This window comes from Rousettus aegyptiacus, unplaced genomic scaffold (assembly GCF_014176215.1).
Source record: "Rousettus aegyptiacus isolate mRouAeg1 unplaced genomic scaffold, mRouAeg1.p scaffold_m13_p_12, whole genome shotgun sequence".
Classification (NCBI taxonomy): Eukaryota; Metazoa; Chordata; class Mammalia; order Chiroptera; family Pteropodidae; genus Rousettus; species Rousettus aegyptiacus.
Genome location: NW_023416287.1, coordinates 27,304,877 through 27,320,806, shown reverse-complemented (window position 1 = coordinate 27,320,806; position 15,930 = coordinate 27,304,877). Strand labels below are relative to the sequence as shown.

Here is a 15,930-nt window from a genome sequence, read left to right as displayed (position 1 = left end):
AGGACAGGAGAATAGAAGTTTTGATTAACATTGTGCTAGTTTTCCAAATATTTGAAAATTACGCTGTTCCAAAACATTAAAATGACTCAAAAACAATGAGATCTTCAAAAATATCATGCAAAGTGGAAGTGAGAAAAGAATTGAAGGAATTTCTATTTGTATCTTATTAAGTGTAAACAAACTAGTTACACCAATAAGTATCTACACTATAAGAGATTATTTTTCACAAAGTTAAATCAGAAAGAAAATTGAGAAGATATAGAAAATCAAAATGAGAATTTAATATCTCTTAAAACTTTAACTCCAAAAGAGTGTGAGAATAGATATAATAACAATGATAACTTTAAAAGCAGGAATAAACTATATACCCTCCGCAAAGAGGAACGCTTTAAATAGAAACACAAATAGGTTGAAAGAAAGTAAAAAGTTATATTATGCATGCAAACAGTAAGCAAAAGACAGCTGAACTGACTATATTAACATAAGACAAAAAGACCTCAACATAAGGAGTATTACTACAAACAAAAAAGAATACTTCATGATGATAAAAGGGTAAATCTGAAAGAATTCTACAAGCCTAAGCTCTTCGCTTAAGATTTAAAATTTTTTTAAAGACATAATAAGCAAAATGAGACAGATGACTTGCTCAAGGACACTTAGTCAACTAGGAAAATGGCCAGCTACAAGTCACTTCTCCCAATTCCCTTTTCAGAGCCTTTTTTTTTTTGTATAACCAGTGCCCCTAATATGAGCTCATTCAACATGAGAGCAACAAGCGACTTGGTCAAAAACATCAGCTTCCCTAATGAAAGTAGCTGGTGGGATGCCTGACTTTTACTAGGCACCTGAAAAATGTTGGTTTGGTTTCCTTCCCAATACACTGATGCTATTCTTGAGAGAACTTTAGAAAGGTATTCTCTGTGTGGGATTCTCAGCCATAAAATATATGCTTTCAATCTAGGTAAAAGAGTTTCAAATGATCTTTTCTTTTTTTTTCTTTTTTTTTTTTTTTTTGCCATGTTGGTTCGGCCAAATTCTTTGTAAGGTCATATGGTCTTGGTAAATAAAGCAGACAGGATAAATTTTTCAATAATTTAATTCATATCACCTCTTACACTCCAAAGTGAGTCATGCGATGGACACATTTTATAACATCCCTCAAAAAAAAAAAAGTTTAAATATATCATTTTGTTCAAAGGAAGAAACAGACATTCCTCCAGATGTTGTGATTATAATAATCAGAGTCACAGCCTCAGGACAACCTTCAGTTTGGTTAAGGATTCTTCGGAAAATTAACTCTTTCTTGTGGGTAAGTTTGTGCTGTATAAGGACAATCTTGATATAAAATATTCAAGTAATTGGACAATTTTCTGGATTACTTTTTTTATGTTACTGAGGATGCTATAGTGATAGGCATTTATAATCACACTGGGCTTTATGATTTTAGAGTCTAGTCAATTCTCCTAAATGTCAAGGGTAGAGTCAAGGCCAATATATTTTCAACCCAGGAAAGTGGGTGTCAGACAAGGAGATAGATACCCACTGTCCACCTCATAACCACATGAAATTTAAGAGTAAGAGTAATTTTAATTTATTCAATAAACAAGTATAAAGTGCCTGTTATGTGCTAAATATTGTGATAGGTGAATGAAAAAAACAAAATAACCTAAGCCTAATTAAGATTGGATGTGTGTGTGGGTGTGTGTGTGTGTGTGTAGGGGCAAGACACTGAAAGTTAAACAAGTAAACAAAGCATAATGTCATGCTCTAGAAACATCATTCATAAATAAAGAAAATAGAACTAATAAATCATTTATATTACTTTGGTCTAATATTTCATTTCATTTGTTTTGGTTTCTATATCAGTAGGACTGCTTTCGGCTGCATGTAAAAGAACAAACCTTATTCTATTACCTTGCCGGAGCTTCCATAACAAAGTACCATAGACTGGGTGGCTTAAACAACAGAAATGTATTTTCTCGGTTCTGGAAGCTGGAAGTCTGAGATCAAGGCGCCAGCTGAGTTGTATTCTGGAAACTCTCCTTGGCATGAAGACAGCCACCTTCTCATGTCTGATGGCCCTTCCTCTGTAGGCATGCATCCCTGTTTTCTCTCCTGTGTTCTAATATCCTCTTCTTAAAAGAACACCAGTCAGATTGGATTATGTCCCGCCCTAACAGCTTCATTTTAAATTGATTTATCTCTTTAAAGGCCTTATCCTCAAATCCAGTCACATCTGAGGCACTAGGGGTTAGGGTTTTAACATGAATTCTGGAGGGACACGATTCAGTCCATAATACTCATCAGAGTGACTTGATCAAAGAGTCCCTTATTGTTCTCAGTCAACAACGCTGATGAAACCATTCAAGTACATCACCAAGATACTGAGCAACCTCTACTTCCTGTTCTGCCATCCGCAGTGTGTGGCTCTCATGGTCATCAGCGCAAGATGGCAGCTCCAAGTCTAAGCATAGTGTCCAAAGAAAGGAAGAAAATGGGAAGAAAAAGCCTACACAAAGATGTCTGCCTACATGTAACTGGCCAGAACTGTGTCACATGAGCACACCTGGCTGCAGGGCAGGCCAAGTAAATTTTTAAGAGGACACATTGTTACCTTGATCCAAAATCACATCAGAAAGGAAGAGGGGGAACTGTGTCCCATGCACTTTGCTGACCACAGATTAAGCCATACAGATTCATAATAGAGAAGTGGATTCCTCCCAGTTCTCAGTCTTGAAATAAAACTGCTGGTCTGCCATGTTTATAAATTCAAGATGAGAAAATAAAAATTAACATGCAACAGAATGGTTCAGGAGATCTTGTTTCAAGCAGAGCCACTTTCAGGATAGGTATTAAAACCCAGATCATCTTCACTGTTAAATGTCCTCTTTTCTCTCTGGTAGCTGCACAAGAAATCTACATGTTACTTATGACAGATGGGAGAGGAACTTCAACCAGTTACTTTGAAATTCTTTCAAACAGAATGAAAAATGGACAGAATGAGGCCAGACTTAAGACTCTCAGAGGACCTCATAGTCCAAAAATGCTCTAAATAAAAGGAAATATTCACTATCATTTCCAGAGTGTTACTGTGAAATATTTTCTCAGCAGCTACAATAACTAATAAACCTTCTAAATGTCTCCATTCAAATTTGAATAATCTAATAATTAACATACTTAGCCATCACTTTTTCAGCACAAAGTTAAAAGAAATTTGCTGTGTTAAAAGATGCCAATTGTGAAGAAGAAACCTTTTAAATACAACTGACACCCCAAGCTTGGGAAGGGCAGCATAGTTAATGACTGTCAAACCCACTGTTTTCATAAGAATTAAACTGACACCATTAAAAAAATGCTCCATCCTAACTTAGGAACTAAAAGATGCTCTCTTAAAAACAATATTCAGCAGAATATATGCCTTCGATTAATTGTTATCTTGCTTTCTTTTTTGGCACTGATACATTCACAGGTCATTTGGAAAATAAAATGCTACAAGGAAATAAATACAAAGCATTTTATATTAACCAGAGTCCCACTTAATAAAATAATCTGATTAAATAAATGCTTTCTTTCCCCCTAAAGTTCCAGCCAAGTTTGAAATAAGGAAACATCTCTAATTCAGAGTTCTAACACACTGTAAGGAAAATAAGCATAGCTTGATTAAAACTGAACACATAAATAGAAAAAACAGTGTGATACTATGCCCACCAGGAATAAATGGTAAACTAATCTTCAGGAAAATGTCTCCTCTGGTTCTACTATACTAATGAATTACAATATCAGAATTTCTGTTAGCAGAAATAATAAATTTAGAGTTTTCAAATTAACGATTATCTTTCCAAGTAGATCATTGTGCTATTTTCCAGTGACCAGTGTAAATAATCATGGAATACTTTTTCCCTCTATAATAACTTTGCAGATGGCTTCAATTTATTAAACATGGCACCTCTCTTGCTTATTCATCAGATTGCTTTCCTAATTTGCCCAGTCTGCAGAACTGCAATGATGGCATTTTGTTATTCGTTCATTTAAGACACATTGATTTAGTCTCTAATATGCACCAGATTCTTCCCTTCCCCCAAGAGAGTCATACTGTGGCTAAAATTTGCATACCATTCTATACGAGGGCTAACATGGGACACCCAACCTGGAGCTGAAGTCAAGGAAGGCTCTGTAGAGAATATGACAACTGTGCAAGGTCTGTAAAGGCCTACAGAATTCACTCAGTTGAAAAAGGGGGTTGAGTACAAAGTTACCAAAGGCATTGTAGCCACAGACTTTACGTTCTTGAAATTTTAATATAGCTTTGTATAGGAGATGCAAATAAAGGTGTTAAAACTTCATTGTAGAGGTCTAGCCATGGATGGCTTGAATCTGGCAAATTAAGGAAATTGAATTAAGTCTTGAGAGCAATATAAAGTTGTTGAAGCATTTTAGAGGTAACACTATAAGATTTGTTTTGTGCAAATTACTTAAGTTGAGTATGAAGAATGAAAGGGCAAAGACATAAACTTATAAAATAGTTGTTTATTTGTCTACCTCCTCTGCAAACCCCTGAGGCAAGGGTTGCACTCAATCACTTTAACAATACCTACACCTGATACTCACTTAATAGCCTACAAAATACATGAATGACAGAATGAATGAGAAAGAGAGCACAACGGGGAAACTGATTGAAAGGTATTGGATCAAAGCATAAAACACTGAGGACATACACTTCGGCAGTGGCAAGAGGAATGGAGAGAAGTAGAGGAAAATGAAAGATATTGATGGGTAGACTCAACAGATGGTGACTCGTTTCATGAAAATTTAGAACCCAGGATGAGACAGAGGTTTGGAGTAAAGTTGAGGACTTCTGTTTTGGACACATTGATGTGAATGAACCCATAGGACTTCAACATTAAGATCTCCAGCAGACAGGATATAACTGGAGCTTAGACAAGAAGTCAGGGATTTGAGAGTCATTGGTGAATCTGTAAAAATGGTAGTAGCAAATGAGTTATCTCATACAGAAAGAGTCTGTAGAGTGAGAAGAGTTAAGAAAAACGTAGAGACGTCCAAAGAATACCATTTTAATGACTGGGTGGTGGACAAGATGTTTATGAAGCTCTGCCTTTAATGCATGAAAATAGTGTAGAATGGACAAGCAATCCCTCACAATCAGGGTCTTCAGTACTCTGTATGGATAATAGCAAAAACGAGCACAAATATCAGGTTGGACTTCCCCAGTCATCAACTCAGGGAATCTGCACAGCAGTAGTTGCTGATAGCTGGCTAGTATCTTGGATTCTTATACCATAAAAGTTGAGGGTAAGAAGAGATGAACTCTGATATTCCTTGCAGCAGTATGATTTTATGATTCTAATCAAGTTTCATTGCTTGTTCATTCAGGACAAGTACACAAACCAAACAGAGCAGTCTTCACCTTTTCAAACAAGGCCAAGAAAATGAGAGAATAAATGAGCATGAAATCTCAAAGTCTTACTGCCATGCTGAACAAATGGGAAAATACAGCTTGTTCATTCCTACTCAGTGATGCTAATGATTCAGTTAAATTGACTTCTTTGAAGGAAAATTACTGTTAATAACCTTAATTTCTTCCTAGACTTTTCCCCCAGGTACCTGACATTTTAGATAAAATATTTTCATAAAATATTAAAAGCAAAGGAATTACATCTTAGGTATCAAATGCCATGTTGACAGACTTTATGAATCCTTTCTGTCTCTTCTCTCTAGAGCCTACACTTTTGGTTCTTCGATAAATACATAAAGTCTCCCATTCTATGTATTTCCCAAGAAATACAACCAATTCCCAATGAACTAGGTTACTGTAAGACCCACCACAAATCTGACTGATATCAGCCATGTGGGATTATAGAATATTCCCCCCAACTTCTATTTAAATTTAATCATCATAGCTGCAGTTTGCTCTTCTTTGTCCACAATATCAGTCTGTAGGCTTTCCACCCTGCCCTGTCCTCGCACCCATGCACATCTCTGCTTTAGAACAGCAGGTGGGCAGAATCTGCCATTTGCCTCCTCATACCCATTTTCCATCCTTCTTCTCCACTCCTGCCTCCTCTCACTTGCCCTCTGGCTTCTGTCTGGGTTCAACTAATGGAAAGCATCTCCCAAAGTTTAAGGGGCAAGAGGAGAGTGAGGTAGATCTATTTATTCCCCTGCTGTCTTCCAGCAGGGACATTTCAGATTGACTGTGTCACTCTACTCTACAAAAGGGCACAACTCTTGTTTGATAGCCCTTCTTGCCTCCCCATCGTTGCTACATCTTTCTTGAGCGCTCATCCTGGTTGTGCTCCCTACACATGCTTACACCTTCTAAAGGATCCCTTCATTAAGCCCTCCTCAAAAGACTCAATTTACACATGCCATCTAATCCCCAGCAGGGCCTTGAATGATGGAGGGTTAGAGGGACCAGGTGGAGCCCTCCACTGTGGCTTTCAGACATTATCAAAGGAAATTGTTTGTAAACTGCAGAACACTATATAATATCCCCATGAGCAAAACCTAGTATAGGCTTTCTTGAATATGCAAGGTTTCAATGCCAAGAAAATATGACTGAATCCTACCATATTTCTATAATTTGCAGTGTGCTGTAAAAATAAATATGCAGAAGGCACACAATCAAAATCTGAATGTCACTGCCAACCAAACCAGAATTTTTCTTAAAAATGGGTGTCTGGAGAAACAGATGAAAGAAGCAAATCCATCTCTGAAAACAGAAACAATATTTCATTTTCCTGCTATTTATCCATGTCAAGATTTACTAGGGGTACTTTCAAGTCCTTCAGGCATGTTGTGAAATTCTAAAAACTAACTAATAATTCATTGCATGTTATTGAAAACAATTATAGTTATTGAAGTTGTCACTTCTGGAAATAGTTGAAAATCAGTGACCTAGATTTTCTGTATTTTTCCCTGTATCTCTTTTAATGAAAACACAATGTAGTTTATAATTTATATAGCCCTTCGTCTGTATATCATTTCTAAATATTGTGGAACTTAACTTCAGGTATCTATTAAATAATAAAACTCAGTAAGATAGCATTACCTATGAATCTTCTAATCCTCTAAGTAGAAGGAAAATGAGATGCCTAAATAATTAAGCATTTGAAACTCTAAAGCTATAAATACACCTGGACAGGATTTTTAGCAATGAAATTAACATCATTTTCTCAGGTCAATATCAAACTCTCTTGGCTGTGCAGACAAAGCCTCACTTCTCTGCCACATCCCTGATGAGGGGTCTACAGTTTCACAGCTAACCAAATCGATCAGAATACATATTTTCAACTCTGATTCTATAAGGTCTCTCTCTCTACTAAAGAGTTTTTAATAGCCTCTTAACTGGAAAATTCATTTTATTTTATGTTCAAGGAATTTTAAGGACATAAACTATTTCTAAAGTCATTTCCTGGTGTACTGTATATAACTGAAATCTGGCTGAATTAGTAAAACAATGTAATAATGTGGGACATGCTTCAATTAAAGGATACGCTCATAATGTGAGGTTCCACGAGACAGAAATTCCTTGGGGAACTTTCTTAAAGGCAGTTTGGCAGTGCTCTCTCAAAATGTAAGATGTGCACATCCTTTTGACCAAACAGTTTTATTTCTAGGAATTTAGTTACAAGAAGTTCTCATGCATGTGCACAAAGAATCTTTAATATTTCAGTTTGCAACACTGAAGAGGAGAGTGGTTGAATAAAAGATGGTACATCCATACTTTCAAAGTTTATGCAATGTTAGAAAGAAGAAAATAACTAGTATATTGACATGAAAAGGTCTCTATAACATACATTTATGTGCATAAAAGAAAGTCCCAAAAAATGTATACAGTATGATCCAGTTTATGTAATAAGAAAAAGACAGTATATATACTTGTAAATGCATAGAAAAAGAAAAGGAGAGAGGCACCCTAAGCCGTTGCCAATGGTTATATCTGGGTATGGGTGTAGGTGGGAAAGAGTATTTTACATTTTGCTTCTGTATTTCTGCATTATCATTTCAACTGGAACATAGAAATGTATCACCTACATCATTTTAAAAACCAATGAAAACTAAAAATTAATAGAAATTCCAGAGGCAGCTTTGATGATTTTTCCAATGATCGTGCATCAGCAGATGTAAGAGAAACCTATCCAAGCCCCATCTGGATAGGAATTTCACTTTTACTTGATCCAAAAGGACCTCTTGTTTAAGAGCCAAAAGGAAAAATGCAGGCTGTTAAGTAATCGCACATTGAAACACTAACCTGCAGAAACAGATTTGCATTCTATATGTCCAAGACAAATACAGCAACTGCCAAATAGCAGTGAGGACGTTCTGTGGCTGGTTAGAGCTCAAATCAGTGACTTAGGCAAGAGAACCTCCATGTCCCCATTAAAAAAGTCACCCATTTCTCCACACTTAGATGTTCTTAGTTTAAAAGAACACCACGAAACAGCAGCAAAAACCACGGTCTGCCTCGCTCAACTATGTAAATTTGCTAACATCTTAGAAAAATGAGAGAGAGGAAAAACAGGCAGAAATTTAGAATCTGAAATTTACACGCACTAGAAATAAATGGCCATAACAACCTTCGTAAAAAGAAAATAACAGGGGAAAAAAACCACATGAATAAAGAAGACACCATGATTACTTAAAGATGAAACTGACATTTTCTCTTACACAGTGTTTCCAAGCACTCACAGTTGACAAAAGGCTCAAAATGGGAGCTCATGGGCAGAATTTGTTTCATAACTGTGTTTTGTTTAGCCATTCCATGGACTAATGCGTTTATTTTTATTTTAATTTCTAAACATTTTTAAATAAGATCTCACACTTAAAATGCATCTAGATTTCATGCTTCTCTCAAAAATGCAGGGGTGCTGGCAACCCTGAGCCCCACATCTACCTGGCAGAAATCTGTCAGATCTGCTCCTATGGAAGGGCAGAGGTGAGCCCCTGATGGACACGGCCCCCACCACTCGCTAAGGTTTCTGACACCTGGGCGGCCACATGTGTTGCTTACGTGGCCCTCTGCGAATCAAAGTGTGCCACCCCAATTGAAATCATGAGGAATCTCACCAGATAAAAAAGGATGGCCCTCCAGAGAACAATTTATTTCTTAGGCTCCCCCAGAGTAGCACTTGGTAACCCCCTCTCATACTTCTGGCCCAAGCAACTGCAGAAACAAAAGCACCTAGAATTAGATGCAGATACACAGGCTTTATCCTCAACTTCCTATTTCAATTCCATTTCACAGCAGAAATTGCCAGAAGCTTTTCAGTCATCAGCCCAGTCACTTAAAATAATGGTCACAAAACTTTTTATTGTTACAAACCTTTCAGCAGCATGTACTTTTGTGGCAGGTTATACAGTATAGTGGCTATAAACTGGAGTTCTGGTATCAATCTACCTGGGTTTGAACCCCATCTCTAATTTTAACTTTCTAAAGTGAGTAACTTGACCTTTCTCAACCTTGGTTTCTCCAAATGTAAAATGGAGATACTATTAGTAACCATCGAAAAAAGCTGTTGGGAGGATTAAATGACAAAGCGCATTTTAAGTGTTCAGTAGATGTCTGCTGTTTTGTTACTGTTGCTATTACTACCTAAAGAAGAGAAAGTGAGTGAGCCCACTTAAGCTCCATGGGAAAACAAGAGCCACCACGCCCCCCTCTAAATATCATCCCCAAATTATTCTAGTGGATGCCTCTCTCCTCCCAAATCTAAATGGCTTAATATTATGGCCTTTTTAAAAAGCCTGGCTGGGAGACACAGATGCTGTGGGAATAGCATCTGGCTCACTGAGTTATATTTCAAAACCCCACAGTCACAGAATTTTGAGGCAGTTGGGGCTGAATTAACGTTACGCTCCTCTATCCAGCTGCAGTTGCAGGGTTAGGCAAGCCCAGAGGAAGATCTGGCACTTCTCTGTGACCCTAAAAGATGACTGGAACTTTCTGTACTTGCCTGGGAGGGGGTTAGGGTGAAGGGTAGAGCAAGTATCCCTTATTAAAAGTTTTGTAGGAATTAACTCAGACCGCTTTGCATGGATACGTCAATGGCATTTGTCCCTATGTTGGAAGAGAATGAGAGCATGAGCAGTGATACTAGTAGCATTAACAGGAGGAGGACTAACAACAGTTGTAGCAACAGCAGTAGTAACAATACCCAGCACCATTCACAGCACAGTGCCAGGCACATCTGCCCTACTGGGTTATTCTCATTTTACAGATGGGACAACTGAGGCTCAGAGTAGATACCCAGGGTCACACCGGGGAATACATGACACAGTCAGGATCCGAGCTAGGGTCTGGCCTGATTCCAATACCTGAAGGTCTCAGCAACCTAACACTGCTGAAAGCAATCCCATAGTTCAATTCCCCACTTACTCACCCAATCTGCCTCCTGGAGGAAGTGTTTCTGCAGCAGTTGTCCTTTACTTCAAGTGGGTTATGAACCCCCTTTCAATCTAGTGAATGCTATAGATCCTTCTCAGCCTAATTTTTTGGAAGGTAGTTATGCTCACCACTATACCACCAACACTACCTCAGCCTAATTTTTTAAATGCATAAAATCAAGCACAAAAGAAGCCAATTATGTCAGAATATAAAAAAAAAAAAAAATTTTAACTGAACACACACAATAGCATATGTGCTTCTTTTTCACACCATCAAATGCCAACATCAGCAGTAACTCTAAACCTACCCTAATTGCCATTTGAAAGTGAAAATAAAAACGTAATTCGCGTGCAAGCTACATTCACCAGCCCCCCCAAATTCCATCCTTAGGCCATCACAGGGTGGACCTGAGGTAAAGAACTCCAGTTCTGAGGGAGAAAGGGAGATGTCAAGTGTACATCTACTGCTCTGTGATCTCTTCTCTCTGGATGAGCTACTTATAATTAATTACTTCGAGTCCCTTTCTTCCTCCTGTTCTAAGGAAATGGCAACTTCATTCATGTCTGGGAGCCAAAAACGTCCTTTAATTGTTCAGAAGTAAAAGAACGCTTTAAGAAAGGCAATGTATCTTAAGGCGATGGTTTGCCTGGCCCAAGGTGGCCCAGAAGCTAGAGGTGGAATTTCCCAGCTCTGGGCACACCAAAGGATCATGGGAGAAGAGCTCTGAAGGAGACTCTGATCAAGAGGATAAGATAACACTATCTTGAAGTCACATGGTGTGCAACCTTCTTTTTGAAGGTCTTACAGGTAGTAGGCAAGAGAGGTGTTCAGAAAAAAAACCTTCTTCTGATTTATGTCCCTTTCAACTATTTTGATTCCATAAAGAAAAGGAAAGAAAAAGTAGATAGGAGTTCATGCAGAGAGAGAGAGAAAAAAAAAAAAACTCTGCTGGTCATTCATCTTCTTTAACATAAGGATCTCCTAGTCCCAGATTTGGAAGGTAGGGCATCACTACTTTCATCTCCTCTATGAACCTGGGTTCCACCTTCGGCATGTGAAAAGCATTCAAAGGCATGAGCTTCCAGACAGCCTTTTAGTAAGTGGGATTTGGGGGTGGCTGTTGCAAATAAGTAAAATGGGCCTTGAGAAGAAAAGTGACTCTGGTGATTTTTTGAAAGCAGGCTTAATTCCCATAAAAACAATACAAACTTCTCACTCATCTACTCAGTAATGCATTATCACCCAGCTTTACTTCCACTGAGGGTGAAGTAAACCATTTTTATATTTGGTTAGCTAAAGAATCACAGTCTCTGAACGTACAAAACCTCAATAGCATTCTAAGGCATAACTAGATAAATAATATTACACCTTGAGGAAATATTTCTAGTTTAGAAGGGGAGGCTTTATCGAAAGAAAAACTATTAAAGAGAAAAACAAATAGGAATGGAAGAAAGACTTACACAAGGTGATTATATATCTTGAATATTACAGAGAAATAGAAAAATGTGAATTGGCAGCACTGAGAATTCAGCAGTGGCCTCACAAACACAGTTAACATTTGCACACCAACAGCAAAACCGCAGGAAGTCCTTGCTGCCGCCCATCAGCAATGAAAAGCTATACTTCTTTCTCAATAGGTGGGCAAGTCTTTTCGACAGACACTAATAAGGCCTACAAGTTCATATTATGAGGTGAAAAGCAACTATTTTAGAAACTTCAGTCTGGACACGAAATACCAACTGTGATCATTAAAGCGGCTCCATTAGTCCTTGACCTCATTCTGCATATCAAATGCAGAAGTTCTTGGTTTTATAGGACTCACTGTAATAGAGAGTTTATTAAAAACCTGGGTCATCGGTGAAAATAAACATGCCATTTCATCCTTTACCAGTGGCCACAAATGACAATAATTTAGTCACAATCTGCTAAATAATTTTAAGTTTCAAAGACTACTTTTGCTTTCCAAAAAATGTTTGAGTTCACTATTAAGGGCATTTGTGAGGAACACGAGAAATACATAATCTTTCTTTCCCATGACAATATTACCTAATTGTTGCAATCCAAAATGATAAAATTTATTCCCAAGATTTTAAAATTTAAAAAATCAAATAAATTCCACATCTAACCACTAATGTTTTTGTTGTTGTTGTTGTTGTTGTTGTTGTTGTTTTAACGATCCAGAAAAAAGTTCAATTCTGATATTTGAGTTTGCAGGCTATATCTGAAAGTTTGGGGATAAAAATACAGACACAAAATCAAAAAACTAACTTCACTTATAATCACATCCTTTCACAAGGTAGAATACCAATTCGCTCAGTTAAAATAAAATTTAAAAAAAAAAAACAGCATTGAAGCTCAATTTCACCTTGATTTTAACCTAAAGGGAGGGTGGGACAGAGATATTAGGTAAGCACTCAGTCATCATTTCAATTCTTAATAAATCAAACCTCCAAACAGTAGTGGCCTAGGAAAATACCACAATCAACTGGATTGCCAAATATAACTGTTCCATGTCCCAAAATCAGCAGTATATATTAATCTAAAGATGGTAAGATATGCTCTTCAGAAAGACAAAATATCAGTGCTAACAGCACTGGCTAGGTGTCTGCTGGGGATGAAATATTCCAAAGAGGTGATACAGATTTTTAAAAACCCATTTCTCCAAAAGCTTTTTGGTAAGCTTCAATATTTTTCAATATCTCATAACTCAAAAACACACCACCTCAAGATTCCAAGGCATATGAGTAATTTAACATCACTCACATTTTCAGGCACACAAATATAAAACTTAGAAGAGAGAGCATGTTTTAGAGCATAGCTCTTCTGCGTGGGTGCGCATTTATAAAATAAAGGTAACGTCTCGACAGATATAAATGTGTACCAAGTGAAATGTGTAACGAGTGATCAAATAGAGTCTTAGAAATTCTGTTTTGACAGTTACTTGTAGAATAGCATTTTCAGCAGTGATTAACTCAGAGCTGGGTAATGATATCATCAAAGTTAAATCAAAAACTACATTCAGATGGTTGAGCAATAATAGAGCTGGAGGGGAGCGCAATCTGTAATATAATACCAGGTACCTTTAGATATGTTACGCTACATGCAAAGGGTTACTAATTCTGACAGCAAAAGTCTCATGTACATGAAAATGACAAAAAATGTTATTCCATTTAAAAAGTGAATTTTTATGAAAACAGGTGTTTTCCCAAGATGTCAATCATTTATTAAGCTTCTACAGTTCAAAAGGAAAATGTCATAATATATTAAAACACCAGCTGAAAAAATATGTAAGACTGTCATATGAAAAACAAAGCATTCTAGATTACGTAACAGGGATAATGGGAGATTAAACCACAAGCTCCTGCCCAGCTAGATTTTTGTTCTTCTGCATGATTCTGTAACTTTAAGACACTTAAGTTTGAAGAGTACATAATATTAGGTTCTCAGTTCAACCACATATTTTGGAAACTAACTGTCTTGAAAAAATTAAAAAGATAAAGTTAAAATTTTACACACATAATTTTTCTTTTCTTAAGAACACAGTTGCTCAGACATTTAACCTCCTCGTAGACTACTCAGGTAAAGTCACCAGTTGCTTTTCTTGGTCCTATTTACTTTATGGATCTGATTTTTCTTTAAAGGAGAAAAAATTCTAATTTAGATATTATACAACTGTCTATTTGAGTGACATTGCCAACCACAATTATTATACAGCTACCACCACATACTCAAAATTTACAGACCACCATGAATCACATTTATGGTGGAAAATGGCGACCTTCCACGTTTCGGCCAAAACTAAATTTCAAACACCTGCGTTAGAACAATATTTAGAATTCCTAAAAGGGTTTTTAAGAAAACCGAGAGGGTCATCTCTCAAATACACACATATTTATGAAACTATAATGAACATTTGCATTTTTCTCTAAAAACTCTAGTTTTATGACTCTAAAGTGCTTAGACACACTTGGAAATTGGCGAATTCTGTATTTCCATAGTTCTATATAGTATTGCCTACAAAGCCTACAGAAATACTCTACTATATAGACAGGGTCTGATTAGTTAAGGAAAAGGCAACTTCAAAATTCTGAAAATAAGACCATTAGTCTCCAACACTAGAATGATTCTAAGAGGCCCGAAAACTGCCCCCTATCAGTATTGTTTTCAGTGGAAACGGTCAATCATTTATTATTTCCCAGAAGAGGTAATAAGATCCTCTACACGTATACACAATTACATGCGTTGCACAGTGCCAACTATTTCCAACCAAAATAATCATATACACGTCGGGCCGAGCTATTTCTAGCCAGAAGCGGTAACGTCTGGACAGTCTGAGGAAACCCAGTAGGCGATGATTACAGCGGAAGGGGGTGTCAGCGGGGACACCGACCTCCGCACGCACAGGGCGCCCGGCACCCCGCACCTGCACGGGCTCCCCGGCTGGGCATCCGGGTGCGCGCGCGCGCGCGCGTCCCGGACGCATCCGCCGGGAGCAAACAAACCTAGCGGGCCCGAGCGGGAGGGAGCATCCTCGGGTGGGACCCGAAATGCCTTCTCCTACCTGTCACTTTGCCTGGAGCTGCTCCCGGGGATGCAGCCACGACCGCCGCCTGGAGCCCCCGGAGGTGCGCGCGCGTGAGTGCGCGCGTATGTGTGTATGTGAGATCTTGTTGGCGGTGCAGCTCACTTACTGCTCCCGGCGCCACCGCCCCCCTCCCCCCATAAGAGCCGGCCGCCAAGCCCCCTCCCGAGGCGCCCGGCCCCGCCCTCTCGCCTGCCCCCGCCCACCACCCCCTTCTACCCCCGCCTCCCCGCCTTCCCGGCGCACGGTCCTTACCTCTGTGGAGAGCGGGGGTCTCCGAGGGCTTCTCCGAGAAGCCGAGGGCAGCGGCGGCTCGCTCCGCCTGCCTGCCCGCCCGCCGGGCTTGGCGTGTCCCCGGCTACTGACCCCGCCGCCGCTCAGTGGCCCGCCGCTCCCCACTCCCCAGACCCTGAGTCTCCCTCCTCGTTCTCGCCTCCCGGCTTCAGAGCCGGAGCTGTCGCCTCGCAGCCTCAACCTGCCCAGGCTACGGAGCATGCCCAGTGCGGCGCGCCCAAGCTGGGCTGGGGGTGGGCAGGGGCCGGACGGCCGCCTGGCTGCCGCGAGCCGGTGGGGCAGGGAGGGGGCGCCGGGCGGGCGGGGGGTGCAGCCTAGCGGCCCGGGCTGACAACGCGGGGCGGGTGGAGGGCAGCGGTGGGAAAAGGTGGGTGGGGCGTCTGGGGATGCCGCCCCGCTGCGCGCTCCTCTGGGGTCTCTCCTGATGACCTCGGGGACCCAGCTCCGCAGCACGTGCCCCAGACCTGGGATCGGGTGCGCACAGGGTTGGCCGGGCGCGTAACCTTGGGGGTGGTCGGAGTAGCGACATCTCCTTTGGAGACCCGCAGCCCCCGTGGGTCACAGTGTGGGTGGGAATAAAGAGTAGAGGGGTGTCAGGACTGGCGAAAACTGGTGCTTCAAAATAGCTGGCGAGGATGGGAAGGGAATG

General features: G+C 39.6%; 1 protein-coding gene across 2 annotated transcripts in view; it reads right to left on the bottom strand.

Annotated features, from left to right (window-relative positions):
* PLCB4 (phospholipase C beta 4) overlaps nucleotides 1–15,518 on the bottom strand; it is a 370,645-nt gene extending 355,127 nt beyond the window's left edge. The window contains exon 1 of one of the 2 annotated variants that reach the window (XM_016126462.2): nucleotides 15,243–15,518. The gene's annotated coding sequence lies outside the window, so the exon portion shown is untranslated. Of the gene's footprint in view, nucleotides 1–14,966; nucleotides 15,119–15,242 lie in introns of those variants that run through there. The other variant, XM_016118339.2, reaches the window with a different exon arrangement.
* Nucleotides 15,519–15,930: the final 412 nt, after the last annotated feature.